General features: G+C 32.8%; 1 non-coding gene across 1 annotated transcript; it reads left to right on the top strand.

Moving 5' to 3' along the window:
• The first annotated feature begins 13,312 nt into the window (after positions 1–13,312).
• On the top strand, positions 13,313–13,389 carry LOC136307197 (small nucleolar RNA SNORD74). Its single transcript, XR_010725867.1, has one exon. It is a non-coding gene; the product is annotated as a small nucleolar RNA SNORD74 (small nucleolar RNA).
• The last annotated feature ends 2,841 nt before the right edge of the window (positions 13,390–16,230 follow it).

Genomic DNA, 16,230 nt, shown 5'->3' with positions numbered 1-16,230 from the left:
TTTAGAAGCCATAACAATATTCACTTGAATTGCGTAGTTTAATCAAATGGGTATGAGCAAGGGGAAAAAGCTACTTATGTAGAATTCTCTATCCATTATTTCTATATAAATTTGCAACTATAGATATGATTCATTTGTCCTATTCTGAAATACTTTCTCAGGTAAATAAAAATATTTTTCTGAAGATTGACCTGAGAAGTATAGCTTGGTTAAAAACATAGTATATCTGATAACTACAATAAAAATATTTAGTAAGCTATTGTATATTCAGTGTCTTTTTATATAAACTCCTATTGAGAATATAAGCATCTCTAACATTTTGTTGGATAAAGTTGAGTATTGAGTCCCTTTACTCACATATATTAATAGTAATACAATAAGATGTTCTAGTTAGTGTTTTAAAGGGTATTGTCCTTGAGACCAGAAAAAAACATATGTATATATAGATATATCTGTATATATCTATACACACACACACACACCTAACACATGTATACACTGTATATAAATGTTTTATATGCATATATATATAAAACATACCATGTATTTAAATATATATATGCAGTACTTGTATTAGTAGAAATTAAAAATAAATATTTTTCACTTTACTTTGTGGCAAGAACCCTTAAGTATACATGACTTTATCAAACTGTTTCTCAAGCAAAGCCACAGCCCCTTCCAGGGTGCCCTCTTCTAGAGCTGCTGACTCCTCTAGTGACAGGCCCTGACTCTGGTTTTAGTGTTAATTGTTGCTCATTGTTAACTATTGGAATTTCCAATACTTTGCTAACAATTTTAAAAACAGTCCTTTTGTTAAGTCTCTTCACTCTTATTAAGTACAAAAAACAGTTATTTTTTTAAAGCATATACCATCTATGATTAAGCAACTAAATAAGTGTCAAAACTTGACTTCAGTCTAAGACTGCCTACATCAAGCCATACTGTACAGATCATACCATATTACTGCAGTTTTTGCTCAGCCTTTGACCGGAGAACTTAAACGTCAGCATTTCTCACTCATGGATCTTTGCATTGATACATAATACAAGTTCACCAGACAGAGGAGAGAACCAACAAATTCTAAGTTGCCTTCAGGCAACCAAAGCTCAAAATCAAACTTTTTAAAAAGATATACATTATCCTAAGATTCTATTAAAACCTTTTCAAAAGAAATAAATAAACACTTGTTCAGATGTTTTAGAAAGGGAAAAATCACGATAGCTGCAATCTGTGCAATCTTCCCTCAACAAAATGAGGAGAGAGAATCAATTGGGTTGATGCAGGAGTAAAATCTTTCAAGTCAAAGTACCCTAAGGAAGTTGATTACATCCTACTTGCTGTGTAAAGTGATCTGACTAGTTAAATTACCTAGCTCATGCCTGGGAATTTTTAGGTAATTTAAATTTTAGTCATAATTTAATTCAAATGCAAGGATGTCTTTTAAATGGAGAAAACATTAAAATTCAAAGTATTAAATACTATTTCACAAAATAGTATATTCCAAATATGTAGCCTTGTGTAGATGGTGTAATTTACATTTTTTTGTGTTTTGTATGTTTTGACATTTGTGAACAAAATATTTTACATTATCAATGTTGTTACTTGTTAAGTACAGAAAAATAATTTTCAAATACCTTTATTTAAAAAATTTATAATAGAGATACTTTATTTTGCTGAAATTCAAGGAAAAAAGTATGAGAGAGAGAGGAAAAGGGGATAAAGAGAGAGAGAGAAAGATTGACCAGAGGAATGCATTCTATTACAATTATCTCTCTTAAACCATAGGAATCAGTGTCCTGTTTGAATGCATTTTCTCCTTCTTCTTCTTCTTCTTCTTCTTCTTCTTCTTCTTCTTCTTCTTCTTCTTCTTCTTCTTCTTCTTCTTCTTCTCCTCCTCCTCCTCCTCCTCCTCCTCCTTCTTCTTCTTCTTCCTCCTCCTCCTCTTCCTCCTCCTCCCCCTCCTCCTCCTCCTCCTCCTCCTCCTTCTTCTTCTTCTTCTTCTTCTTCTTCTTCTTCTTCTTCCTCTTCTTCTTCTTTTTAAAAAACAGCATCATTAAACCTGAAAGTTGCAAGCTCACAGTGGTACAAAAAATATGTGAAGAGTTATAATTATAGATTAGATGTTCAAATTCCCATAAGATATGCTCTTTTGTTTTGTTTTAAATTAAACACTGTGATACACATACATGCTGAGTTATCTGGAATATGCTATTATTTAATTGTCTACAATATATTGTATTAAAAACATTTAACAGTCTCCTGAATGTCCAGAAAAGTAATTGGCTGAAAATATTAAAATAGAGCTGGGTTGAAAAAATCATCTGAGTGGAATTTACACTTAACAATGTGATTAATACATACCTATTAACCACTTTTTATAATAGAAAATCTCTTCACTTTATTTCCTTACACTTTATATTTTCTTATATATAGACATCTTTAGTGATACATAGACAATTTTAAAAGTTTCTCAGAGCTCAGCATTATGTTTCCAAGGATTTCCAAGATCTACAAAACAGTATCTGTGGTTGCACCTCAATCATGTTGGAATATGTGACTAACCAACTAGCAGAGACATGAAAGACTGACAGAGCATGATGCTGCCTTTTAAATGTCGTATTGTTAGGATACCTCATATTAAATAAGGCATTTTTGATTATTTATTGGGTAATTTTTACTATACTTTACCATATTTCTCTAACATACAAAAAAATTATTATAAACCTACTGCATATATACTTTTCTAAGAAACACTAGACTTGGAAACACTGGGTTATTTTAGTTATAGAGAAATCTTGTGTATATCTTAAAGTATGTAGGCAAATATCAACATAAAAAAGAAAATTGGAATTTTATCACCATAGTTATTAAAAATGATAGCACTTGTAAATGGTATGCTAGAGAGTATTTATCCTTAAAATACAAAAATAGTAACAATAGAATTAGTATTTTTCATAGTGTTTGATTACTACGTTCCTTAAATCATTGACTTAAATTCAAATACCAAAACTTCTAGACTTAAAATTTTTAAACAATTTGAATACTTATTTTTACATTTAAGATATAAGGTGGGCTGCCTACAGGGATGGTTAATTCATTTACTCAATGTCATTAGCAAGAACTCAAAGTTCTTTCACTTTCTGATTTCCTATGATCAGTGTTGTTGATTTTGTCCTTTGTAATTCCCCTTCTGTCTGAAAGATTGCTATAAAAGTTCTAGGTGTCATATGCAGGTATATAAACATCCAGCAGAAGAAAGGAACCTTTCTTTTCTGAAATGTCTCTTTTAATTGATGAGGATGCATGAGTCAACTCTACACTTTCCCGCTGACTTACTGTATGTAGTGTTAAATTAATTACACGGAAGGGGAATGTGATCACCATGCTAAGTTACCATCAATCAATTAAGCAGATAGCTTTAAGAAATCTATTACAAAGTAGGAAAGGCATGGAAATAAATGGGGAGGGAGAAATCTATGTAGTACCCAATGTTATTCTACAATGTCATATTATACAATAAGAATATTGCATAAATTATATTTACAAATGATATAAAAACTTAGAGTTGCTTTCTTAATATACATAGTAATTTCTCAAAATACTGATTAATAAAACTCATACAATGGGAAATTTATGGAGAGATACTAAATAATTAAGACACTTTGAGATTCAGATATTCTCTAACAAAGCATAGATTTAAAAGCCAACCTGTTCTTCCCCGGCAGAGCAGCTCAGTTGGTTGGAGAGTCATCCTGTTATGCCAGGGTTGCAGGTTTCATCCCTAGTCACGGTACATGCAGGAGTCAATGAATAAATGCATGGTAGGCAGAACAACAAATGGTGTTTTCCTTTCTTCCTTTCTCTCTAAAAATCAATAAATTAATGTCATCACAATAAATTTAATAAAATCTTAAAAGTATAAATCAAATAAAATAAAACAAATATTTTTAAAAATTAAAGAAAACATTTACCCTTCTTTCTTTCCAAATAATTTAGAAATGTTTATCTGTTTGTACTCCAGAATCAAACACTTAGCTTTGCACATGGGAGAAAAAAAAAACTTCTGTATTTTATAGTCCAAAGTTATATCAATTACAACCAGTTTAAATTACTCTTCATTAAAAGACATGAAAGTCAGAAGCCCACACCGTGATGACTCTAACATTTATGCTTTCACATTAAAGAACATGCAGCTTGACTTTATTTCACACTGTTAAAAAAGGGGACGGGGATCTCCTATTTATACCATTTAAGACAATTTTGAAAACCTTTCTTACAAGTGATATATGAGCTAAATTCCAGATTTAATGGTCAACAAGAATATAATTTTACTTCTTGAGCTTGACTGCACCATAACTTTTACAAACCCCTGCTGTGAGATCATTTCTCTCATAAAAGGTACGTAGCATGAATGACACTATCATTTTTACATAAAAATTTCTATTTTCAAAATCCTAATAGTTTACATGTATAATTAGGTCAGCAAAGATATATTTCTACAGTTAATCCTTCTGTTTTAGTTTCAAATAGTTCAGAACGGTTGCATACAGCTCTGGCATCTGTAGTTCAGTGGTAGATGACTAAGTATATTTGTTGAGATTTGCATTCTTAATCAAGAAGAATTTTTTGAGCTCCCATATTGTATTTGAAAATTTGAGATGTGGCTCATACCCTAAAATATACATGCACACCATTTTCTCATTTTTTTATTCATAATATCTCAAATAATAGATTAAAGTCATCAGCTAAAAGGAGAGATGATACATTACATTCTGAGCAGATATAAAAATGCATAGGTTCTGAAAATGTGCCCGTTAATCTAATAAGAAATTCTGCTTCTTTTGTGCATTTGAAACTGTTCAGCTAGACATATTTTTTTAGAAGATGTAACATGTGAACATCCAAGAAAATTAAATTTTCTTGTATTTTTTAAAGAATAGTTTACTTTTTTATCATACATTTTTGCTCTTCAACTAGCCCGCATTTTTGTTTTGGAGGAAAAAAAGGACAGCTGTTTGGATTATTCACTTGTGAATTTTCACCCCCTCTTCAGTTTTATCCATATGTTAACATAAAAACTACTATGAGCAAAGTATCTAGGATTGTAGCCCAAACTATTTGATATGCATCACATCAGTAAAAAAGGATAATATTTGCATTAAAAAGTTATAAGAGACACTAAGCTGTTTTTTTAGGCATGTATTTTTAGAAAAGTGAAAGAATATTATGCTAATTCAGAATATATTTTCTTCCATTCTTTTGGCATCTTAGAAAAATGTGTCAGTACTATTTCTGTTATTATTATCATTATTATTCTCTTACATAATATAGTAGTGGATATCTCAGAAAATATGAAAATAAAAATAAAAATGAACACCATTTCTCTGCAGCCTTCCTAGTCTAGAAGATTCGGCTTCCCAGGCATGACTGAAGATTGTATAAAAATCATTGGTTGGCCAGACCTTACTTTATGACTTTAATTCTTTTGCTTGCAGGCACTTTAGGCAGAAATAATATAATGTTATTCCTTGGAATTATCTTATGATCTAAAACTAGCCATGTACAATCCTTAATCCAATAAGCCAGTTGCCCAACCACTGCTGGGGGAAAAAAAAGAAAAGAAATTAGCTCAAAATGAGACAATAAGGAGTTGTAGAATATTGCTCATAAGAAGCTCTTTTATATAATGCTTAAATAGTTGTTTTAAAATTTTCACAATATTTTAATTGTGTTGTCAATATAATTTTAAATCTCACTTTTTTTTCCTGCTTAACAAAGACACTTGAATGATTTGTTGCCTCGTTTTTTGTGTGTGTTAAGTATTTTGACAAGAATAGCTTTTTTTTTTTTTGCCTGACCAGGCGGTGACATAGTGGATAGAGCATAGGACTGGGATGCGGAAGACCCAGGTTCGAGACCCTGAGGTCGCCAGCTTGAGCGAGGGCTCATTTGGTTTGAGCAAAAGTTCACCAGCTTGGACCCAAGGTCGCTGGCTCGAGCAAGGGGTTACTCGGTCTGCTGAAGGCCCGCGGTCAAGGCACATATGAGAAAGCAATCAATGAACAACTAAGGTGTTGCAATAAAAAACTGATGATTGATGCTTCTCATCTCTCTCCGTTCCTGTCTGTCTATCTGTCCGTGTCTATCCCTCTCTCTGACTCTCTCTGTGTCTGTAAAAAAAAAAAAAAGAATAGCTTTTTGACATCAGAGAGTCAGTCAGATATAATGGGATTCTACTAACAGGCCTCATAAAAATATAAGAAACAGATAATAAATCTGACATATATACTTCATATGTAACAAGTTGAAATTTAGAATAATTAATTATTAACACACTACAGTCTGTGTTCTACATTAAGGACTTTGTTCAAACAGAAAAATGTCAGCCCATATTTGAAGCTGTTATTCCATTCTTTTTTAATTGAATGTATTGGGGTAATGCTGGTTAACCAAATTACACAGGTTTCAGGTGCCCAAGTCTACAACACATCTCTGTGTACCTTATTGTGTGTTCAGCCCACCCCCCACATCAGTCTTGTCCATCACCATTTATCCTACCTGTACCCACTTTTACCTTCCCACCATTCTGCAATCGCCACACTGTTGTCCAGTTCTCTGTGATGACACACAATTCATCCTAAGTTAGAAATCTAGTGCAGAGCCCTAAGAGTAACCAGAAATATGACAAATATTTCCTAAAAAATTTTAGGAAACTGGCTGGCAAAACATAAGCAGCTGGTCAGAATGACTTATTAGTGGTATTGCAATCAATTTCTGGTTAAAAGAGTGTATGGAGTTTTATGAGTTATAGTAATAACTGAGCTGAAAATGTGGCTGGCACTTTGTCTTAGAGATGGAAATTTGAGAAAGAAAAAAAATGATTGAGAATCAATATTTCTTGAGCTTTCTAACACATGATGATTTCTCTACAAATAATGCTGAGCCATTGATGTAAAGTCTGATACCGAGTTTTCTACAAGGTCAGCTATATTCATGCAACATGCACAGTATTGTAGAATTTCAGAGTTAAAATTTAATAATAAAAGTAAAAATTTTAATGCCAATATTATTTTAATTTGTATGGTGTTTTTCATCTGACAATCCAAAAATGAATCTCTTCAAAAACTGATAAAAGTCCTTAAAGAAAATGTTGACCTTCATTTAAAATTATAATATTTTCATATTTCACATCAGTTAATATTGTTATACTTTTTATGACATTAAAACTAATTTAGCTCCACAAATAAGCAAAATTACTATAAAAGACAGTCATGTTTTCTTTTATATGCATATATCCACATAAGATTTCACTTATTATTGTTTAGAATGATTTAGAAAAGATCCATGTATGGTCAGTAAATTACACATAAATTGGAAACAAATATTGTTAAAATACAATTATTGATCACATTTGTACCAACCTATTTCTAATTGTCAATACTAACCCAATGCTTTACATGATTTCTATGGGGAACAGGATATTATAGAGAAGCCACATGACAAAATACAAAGGTAAAAACAGGCTTTCTATTTCTGTATTTATAACCATTTATGTTTACAGATGTATATAAATAAATAAATAATTCAGTCCACCATCATAGCAAAGTTTAGATGTATAAAAATATAAGGCTATAAAGGTATAAATTAATTTCCCAATTTTAGTTTTTCTCATTTTATTTTTTCAACTCTAACTAGTACAGAATCTAACTTATCACATTTTAGCAAATTAGTTAAAAGAATAGGCTAGAGAATGAGACTTCCTGGATTTCAATCTTGACTCTGTGATGTAATTGGGAATGTAAACTCTTAATTCATCACAGACTTAATTCTGTGATGTAAACTGGGAAAAGTTACTTAAGGTTTATGTCTCATTTGTCCCAGAGTACAATGAAGACCATAGCTCAGGACTGTTATAAGTATGTGATGAGTTAATATAAGATAAACACTTGATAGAGTACCCTGCAAAGAATAATTACTTGCTAAAAATTAGTTATTGTTAATAAAACAATTATTATTTCACAAAAATCATGCTTTTAATGACTTCTTATAGCAAGTTGGGGAAGCTAAATGTAAGTTAAGCAAAAGTTGTGAAGCAAAGACTGTACATAGGATCAGTTTTACACAAAGAGGAGTAAAATTAAACCTGACGGTAAGAAGTTTAGAGTTTAATAGGAAGAACAATAACTAAGTAAAATAAACTGGAGTATATTAAACTAATTGTAAAGTAAATGAATAGAATGGTCACACTGAAGTTTTATTGTTTTTTTTATTTAGAAAATTAAATTTAACAGAGTGACATTGGCTAACAAGTGTACATAGATATTGAGCATACATCTAAACATCATTTGAGCAGTTGATTATGTTGTATACCCATACCCAAAGTCAAATCATCCTCCATCATCATATATTTGTCCCTCTTTATACCCTTTCCCCAATCCCTTCCCCCACCCCCCAACTCCCATTTCTTCCCCCTTATAACCACTGTATTCTTATCTATGTCCATGATTCTCAATTTTGTATCCCACCTATGTGTGGAAACATACAGTTTTTAGCTTTTTCTGATTTACTTATTTCACTCAGTATAATGTTATCAAGGTTCATCCATGTTGTTGTAAATGATCCGATGTAATCATTTCTTATGGCTGAGTAGTATTCCATAGTGTATATGTACCACATCTTCTTTATCCAATCTTCTGTTGAAGGGCACTTTGGTTGCTTCCATGTCTTGGCCACTGTGAATAATGCTGAGATGAACACGGGGTGCATGTGTCTTTACGTACCAATGTTTTCAAGTTCTGGGGGTATATACCAGTAAAAGAACTGCTGGGTCATATGCTAGTTCTATTCTTAATTTTTTGAGGAAACAACATAATGGTTGTACTACTTTACATTCCCACTAACAGTGAATGAGGGTTCTTTTTTCTCCACAGCCTCTCTGACACTTATTATTACCAGTCTTGTTGATAATAACCTAACAGGTGTGAGGTGGTATCTCACTGTAGTTTTGATTTGCATTTCTCTAATAGCTATTGAAGATGAACAGCTTTTCATATATACTGCTCACAAAAATTAGGGGCTATTTTAAAATGAATATGAAGTGATAAAAAAAAGAAACATTTGATTTTTTTCTTATTAAACAAGAACATCAGAAAAGCAAATGACAAGTCAAAGAAAGTTTTTCAATTACGCAAATGATATGCAAAACCAACTTTGATTTCATTGGTGAAAATGCACTGTACAAAAGGCTGAAAGTATTGGAGTATCTGCATGTTCCCTGATCCCCTAATTTTTGAGAGCAAAAATTTCTATTGGCCATTTGTATTTCTTGAGAAAAGTACAGTGGTACCTTGACATACGAATTTAATTCGTTCTGTAACTGAGCTCATAAGTCAATCAACTCGTATATCAAACTACTGATACTAGACTCATGTGAAACACGCCAACTAATGGCAGCTTCCTGAATCACAACTCATATCTCAGAATTTCGCTCAGATCTTGAACAAAAATACAGACCAAGTTGCAGTTCGTATCTTAAAAAAATTGTATGTTGGTCTGTTCATATCTCAAGGTACCACTGTATTGTGTTTTGATGAACAGAAGTAATTTATTTTTACCAATCTCTATTTTTATGGATAGTGTTTTATGTTTATTTTCAACAAACAAAAACCCCAGTGACATCCTAAAGACTTTTGCTTATTTTAAAATTGAGTTAAAATTCACATACCATAAAATTTACCATTTAAGTGAAAAATTTAGTTGATTTTAGAAATAGCAACACTATCTCATTTTAAACTGTTTTCATCACCCCAAAAAGAAAGCCTATATCTATTAACAGTCAATCTCTCCTCACAGTCACTGAAAATCATTCATATACTTTCTGTCTTTATAGATGTGCCTATTCTGGAGACTAATTATTTATGAGAGCATATAATTTGTGACCTTTTATGCTGGGATTAGCTCAGCATAATGTTTCTAAGGTTTATCTATGTTGTAGTATGTCTCAGTACTTCATTCCTTTTCACAGCTGAATAATATTGCATTGTGTGGTTAGACCACATTGAGTTTATATATCATCAAGTAATGTACATACTGATTGTTTTCACTATAGGGCCATTATGAATAATACTGCTGTAAACATTTGTGTGGACATATGTTTTTACTTCTCTCAGGTATATACCTAAGAATGGAAATGCTGGGTTATATAACAACCCTATCTTTAAATGTTTGAGGAACTATCAAACTTTTCCAAAAGGGTTACACTATTTTGTAGTCCCACCAGCAATATATAAGGGTTGAATCTCCCACAGTATTAAATTGTACTGTGAAGAGAGACATGTTTATGTAGTCAAACTAAAGCTTGGGGCAGTGGGGAACCAATGACAGAGCTTCCATAAAAGTCATAAAAAAGTGTGGTGGATCCTTTTCTTATTCACAGGATGGGAAGGAGAGAGCAAAGAAGCTTCTCACAGTGCTTAAAAACTTTTAATTCTTGACCTTGGTGGTGGTTACATAAATGTTTGCTTGGTAATCATTCACTGAGTGACAATGCTATATTTTATTCCATTATTCCATTTTCTACATGTATATTATACCCTACATTTTTTAAATGGGTGTTCTTTTATTTATTTTGTTTTGTCTGTCATAAAAGAAGAAAATATTTAATGGTTACAATATCTTTTTTTTTCTTGAAAAAAATATTTCTTTCTTGGGCTGTTCTGCTTTGCCTTAGAGGGAAAGATAAATGCTTGTTGGAAGCTGTTACTTATAATGTATATTTTTTCTCAGCTATTGCTGAACTTAGTTACACATGAGCTTTATGAAATTTTAAATTGCTTGGGGTTACCTTCAAATATAAAATGTTTGGTATAAATTTAAAATAAGCATCTTTCAATAACAATAGAGAGCCTCTCTTTTGTATGTTGTATGTAGGCCATTAGTATATTATTTGGGAGAAAAATGTGTAATAATGGAAAGAGTGGGTAGAAACTACTTGGCAAGTTTCTGCTCCAACGATTGAGTAGAATTACTTTAGTTCTGAACTGCTTCTCAAGAATCATTGGCTGTATTGTCAATGAGAGTAGAGTTAGTTGAAAAGTATTTGCATTAAAATTTACTACATATTGCCTTTTCAATGCTATACACAAAATTATGCAATAGAATAAGTGTGACTTTGAAAAGGCATTATTTATCTTTTATATTTAAAGCCAAAGCAGAGATTGTACAGAAAATACATATTACAAAAATCCATTTTATAAATAAATTTTAACTCACTTAAATTTTTTCATGATTTTGAGAAATATACCTTATGAAATATAATCAACTTAAATAGCATGCAGATTTAAAACTCTGCTGCCTCCTGGGGCGCTCAGGCACCACCAGGCACAGGATATCTCAGGCCTCCGTGTGCGCTGCCCTGCCGGGTTTCACCCCTGCCCGCATGCGGGCCGCTTTGCAAGACTCTGCCCCCTGCCACCTGGCCGGACTGCCTCGTGGGGAGCCACACCGGATGCAGCAAGAACATGGCCATATTTTCTTGCACTTTGTAATAAAATAAAATAAAATCATGTTTATGATATCATTAGTATTAATATTTTCTTTAAATTTAGCAGCAGTACCTCCTTTATTCTAATAACAGTTTATATAAAGCCTGATATATAATCTTAAAAATATGAGGCTACTTTTCTGAATTAACTGGAATTCTTGATCAACTCTCCTGTTGTTCCTATGGCTATGGTCAATTTATTTTTGGAGATACTAACAGTTGTTAGAATATGTACAGTTTAAAAACCACTGTTAAGAGTTCTACTTATTAGTTTTTTAAAGAAGAAATCTGTGGCCAAAATCAGATAATTTTACCATAGAAAAAGAGTCAGGTCAAAATCTTTGTTCTCTATATTGATTTTTAGTCCTATATTATACCACCCTCTGGATGTGGAGAAAAGGATACCCTCCTGTACTGCTGGTGGGAATGCAGACTGGTGCAGCCACTGTGGAAAACAGTATGGAGATTCCTCAAGAAATTAAAAATGGAACTGCCTTCTGACCCAGCTTTCCTGCTTTTAGGAATATATTCTAAGAATAAAATCACTGATTCAAAAGAAGAAATGCACCCCCATGTTTATTGCAGCATTGGTTACAATATCCAAGATCTGTAAACAGTCCTAGTGTCTGTCAGTGGACAAATGGATTAAAAAGCAGTGGTACATATACAGAATGGAATACTATGTAGCCATGAAAAATAAGGAAATCTTACCTTTTGCAACAACATGGATGGACCTGGAAATTATTATGCTAAGAGAAATAAGCCAGAAAGAGAAAGAAAAATATCATATGATCTCACTCCTTTGAAGATTCTAATGAACAATGTGAACTGAGGAAGGAAATAGAGGCAGAGACGGAATCAAAGCGTCCAGAGGGACAGCGGTCAGAGGGAAAGGGAATGAGAGGATGGGATTGGAGAAAGGAAAGAGATTAATAAAATTATATATAGATAACACAGCATTATAAAAAGCAGGACAGCAAATCCTGGAGGGAAGGGGGGAGTTGTTGGGGGGAGGGGCAAGGAGGGTGTTGAGGGAACACGGTGATGGGGGGAGATATGTTCAGTGGGACACTTGAATCTATGTAAACACAATAAATTAAAATCAATAAAAATTTTAAAAAGTGCAATAAAATAGTTCTTAGTATCTCACATGATGCCTTTTATTTTTAAGTACGTATTAAATGTCTGTTGAATTTATGAGATAATAAGTTAGCTCACAAGTATACAAAAGGGTTCTGATTCTCATATATGAAAATTCATTGAGCCTGACCTGTGGTGATGCAGTGGATAAAGCATCAACCTGGAACGCTGAGGTCGCTTGTTCAAAACCCCGGCTTGCCTGGTCAAGGCACATATGGGAATTGATGCTTTCTGCTCCTCCCCCTTCTCTCTCTCTCTCTGTCTCTCTTCTCTCTAAAATGAATAGATAATATCCTTTAATTTTTTTTTAATTCATTAGAGGCCACAAAATGTAATAAGGTGTTTGCTCTCTCAAGTCTTATAGGTTTTAAAACCAACAGGTATATAAATACAAAAAGTTCCCACCTCCTTACTTTATATGTGAGAACAACCAAGTTCTAAGAGATTATGTGACTACACCCAGGTTTCTAATGCCAAGCACAATGTTCTATGCATTACAACAAACTGCTACAAATTAATCATTTAATTTTGAGCTCCTTTACCTTAATCATCCATAAAATGAAGAGTTTGGACTAGGTAAATTCTCAGCTTCTTCAGCTTAAAATTTCTGATTCTATATCTTGATAAGAATCCAGCCTCTGATGAAGCTAATATTGGTAGAGACATCTGAGACTGTTGATGAATGCCAACAGCTCTGATGGCAGAGAAAAAAAAAGAATCCTTGTCAATGTTTCCAAATGCTTTACATAAAAAGAAAGAATACTAATTCCAACAGATCCACCAGCACTATTTTTTGGACACACTAACTAGTAACCCTTCTAAACATATTAAAGAACAATATCTCAACGAGTTTGTGAACTGATAAGGGAAAGGTTAATAGTAACTCTTTCATTTACCGTAGAGGCAAATTTATTTTAAATTACATTTATTCAAGCAAAGATTCAGAGAACTAATATGGAAATAGTATCTAAAATTTAACCTTTTAGAGTCCAGTATTGAATAGTGTCTCTCAAATAAAATAAGTGCTTACAGATTTTCAGTAAGTAGACTTAGATACCTTCTTTCTAAAATAAATGTCTTAAATTAAAAAATATAATCAAAATGTTTATTGAGAGTTTTGTAGAGTCCAAGTTCAATAAAAAGGAATATGACAAATGCAAACGTTTGTTATACTTGTCTTGACAATAACAGTAGATATTTAAAAAAATCTTGAATAGATTCAGTTCAACTTTAATTCTTATTAAAACTTAAAACATTGAAGCCAAAACACAATGAAATAAAATCAAAATAAATTTGGTATCCACCCTGTAGATTAAGTAGAATATAGGAAAATTTTTAGAAAATGTCAAATGGATTTGTGGTTTCTCTAAGAAATATATCTTTCGTGGCAACTTGTCATGAAAAAGGATCTTTAGACCCCTCAATAGGTTTGATTTTATTACTTTTCACACCTATACCATATTCTTAGGACCTTAAGTATTTCAGAGATTGCAATAGTCATAGAAGCATTTCTACAAAAGCATCAGTGCAATTGCCTTCACAGTGTTTTGTGTGATTATCTTCTCATGGACAGTTACCTACAACTTCCACAGTTAATTGCAGAAATGTTTTGAGGGATGTAGACAGACTTGCCAAACTTTAAATATTTTTTCTGTATCATCTCCCTTAACTTACTAATTTTGTAGTTACTTATGACAGCACTAAATTTTTGTAAGTGTTCCATTAAAGTAAATTTTGAAAAGAAATTAAATGTTTGTGGGTCAATTGCTTTACAAAATAGTCCCTAGGTACAGTGTTGATTGATGACCCTCAGGGAGCTCCCCTGCAGTGAGACAGTCCCCCATCTATACCTCGTCTGCTTCACCCTTACCTCATGCAGTTCCGGGGTGACAATGGGACACTGTAAGATGATCGCACCTCTTTTTTTGCCTCTTATTTCTTCTATTGCATTAAGTGAATAAGGGCTTCATTATCACTTGCATTTTAGCTTTTAATCTTAATTGATCATCTCAACATCTGACGGCTCAACAAACCTATAATGTTCAAAATCACTTTGAAAAAGAAAAAACAGCCTAACCAGGCGGTGGCGCAGTGGATAGAGCATTGGACTGGGATGTGGAGGACCCAAGTTCAAAACCCAGAGATCACCAGCTTGAGCGCAGGTTCATTTGGTTTGAGCACAGCTTGCCAGCGTGAGCCCAAGGTCACTGGCTTGAGTAAGGGGTCATTCGGTCTGCTGTAGCCCCCCTGGTCAATGCATATATGAGAAAGCAGTCAATGAATAACTAAGGTGCCAAAACAAAGAATTGATACTTCTCACCCCTCTCCCTTCTTGTCTGTCTGTCACTATCTGTCCCTCTCTCTGTCTCTTTCTCTGTCTTTGCCACAAAAAAAAGGAAAAAAAAAAAAGAAAAAACATTATTAGCAGACTAATTGATTTTGGATTATTGTAAAGCAACAGTAATTAAGATAGTTTGGTATTGATGTTAATTAAGATAGGCAAATAGAATTGTAGAAAATATCAAGTACAGATACAAAATTTATATTTTATAAATGTGGAAAGATAGTTCAATAACAAAAGAAAAATTTTGTCAACCGATAGTGAAATGATTGAATATTAATATGCAAAAGTTTGATTCATTCCTTACACTATATGCAAAAATTCTTCATAGTCCATTATAGATGTAAATTTAAAATTTAATACTATAAAACTTCCATGAAGAAAACAGGAGAAAAATATTGTCATACTAGGATAGGCCAGTGATTCTCCAAAGGGATAGTTTTATTTTCTCGAGGGACCTTTGGAAATATCTGGAGACATTTTTGGTTGGCACATAAGGGAGGAAGTGTTAACTGGCTTTAAGTGAGTCGAGGACAGAGATCCTGCAAAGCATCCTGTAAATAATTACACGGTTCAAAAGTCAATATTACCGCTGTCTAGAGACCTTATGCTAAGTCAAGTTTTCTTCAGTCTAACACCAAAAGACCTATCCATAAGAGAAAATAAAATGATATATTGAACGTAATCAAGACTAAGTACCATGCTTCAAAAGACACCATCAAGAGAATGAAAGTCCTGACCAAGACAGGAAGAAATTCTTCCCAAAGTGTATCTGATAAAGGGTTTGCGATCAGCATATATAAACAAATGTCAAACTTAATAAGGAATACTTAGGCAGCCCAATAAAAATGAATGAAATACATAAACAGGCACTCCATGAAGGAAATAAAGAAACAATACATAGGCACTTTAAAATGTACAATAGCATTAGTCTTTAGAAATATAGAAATAAAACCATAATGAAGTACAACTTCACACTTATTTCATGGTAAAGTTTTAATCAGGGCTGTGGTGGTGCAGTGGATAAAGCATCGTCCTAGAATGCTGAGGTCACCAGTTAGAAACCCCGGGTTTGCTGAGTCAGAACACACACATGAAGCAACTATTATAAATTGATCCTGCCTGCTCTTCTGCCCACCTTTCTCTCTCTCTCTCATCAATAAATAAAATCTTTTAAAAAATTCAAAACAATGATCATTTCAAGTTT

This window comes from Saccopteryx bilineata, chromosome 5 (genome assembly GCF_036850765.1).
Source record: "Saccopteryx bilineata isolate mSacBil1 chromosome 5, mSacBil1_pri_phased_curated, whole genome shotgun sequence".
Lineage (NCBI taxonomy): Eukaryota > Metazoa > Chordata > Mammalia > Chiroptera > Emballonuridae > Saccopteryx > Saccopteryx bilineata.
Note: the sequence above shows the minus strand (reverse complement) of the source record. Positions and strands in the feature narration are given on the sequence as shown.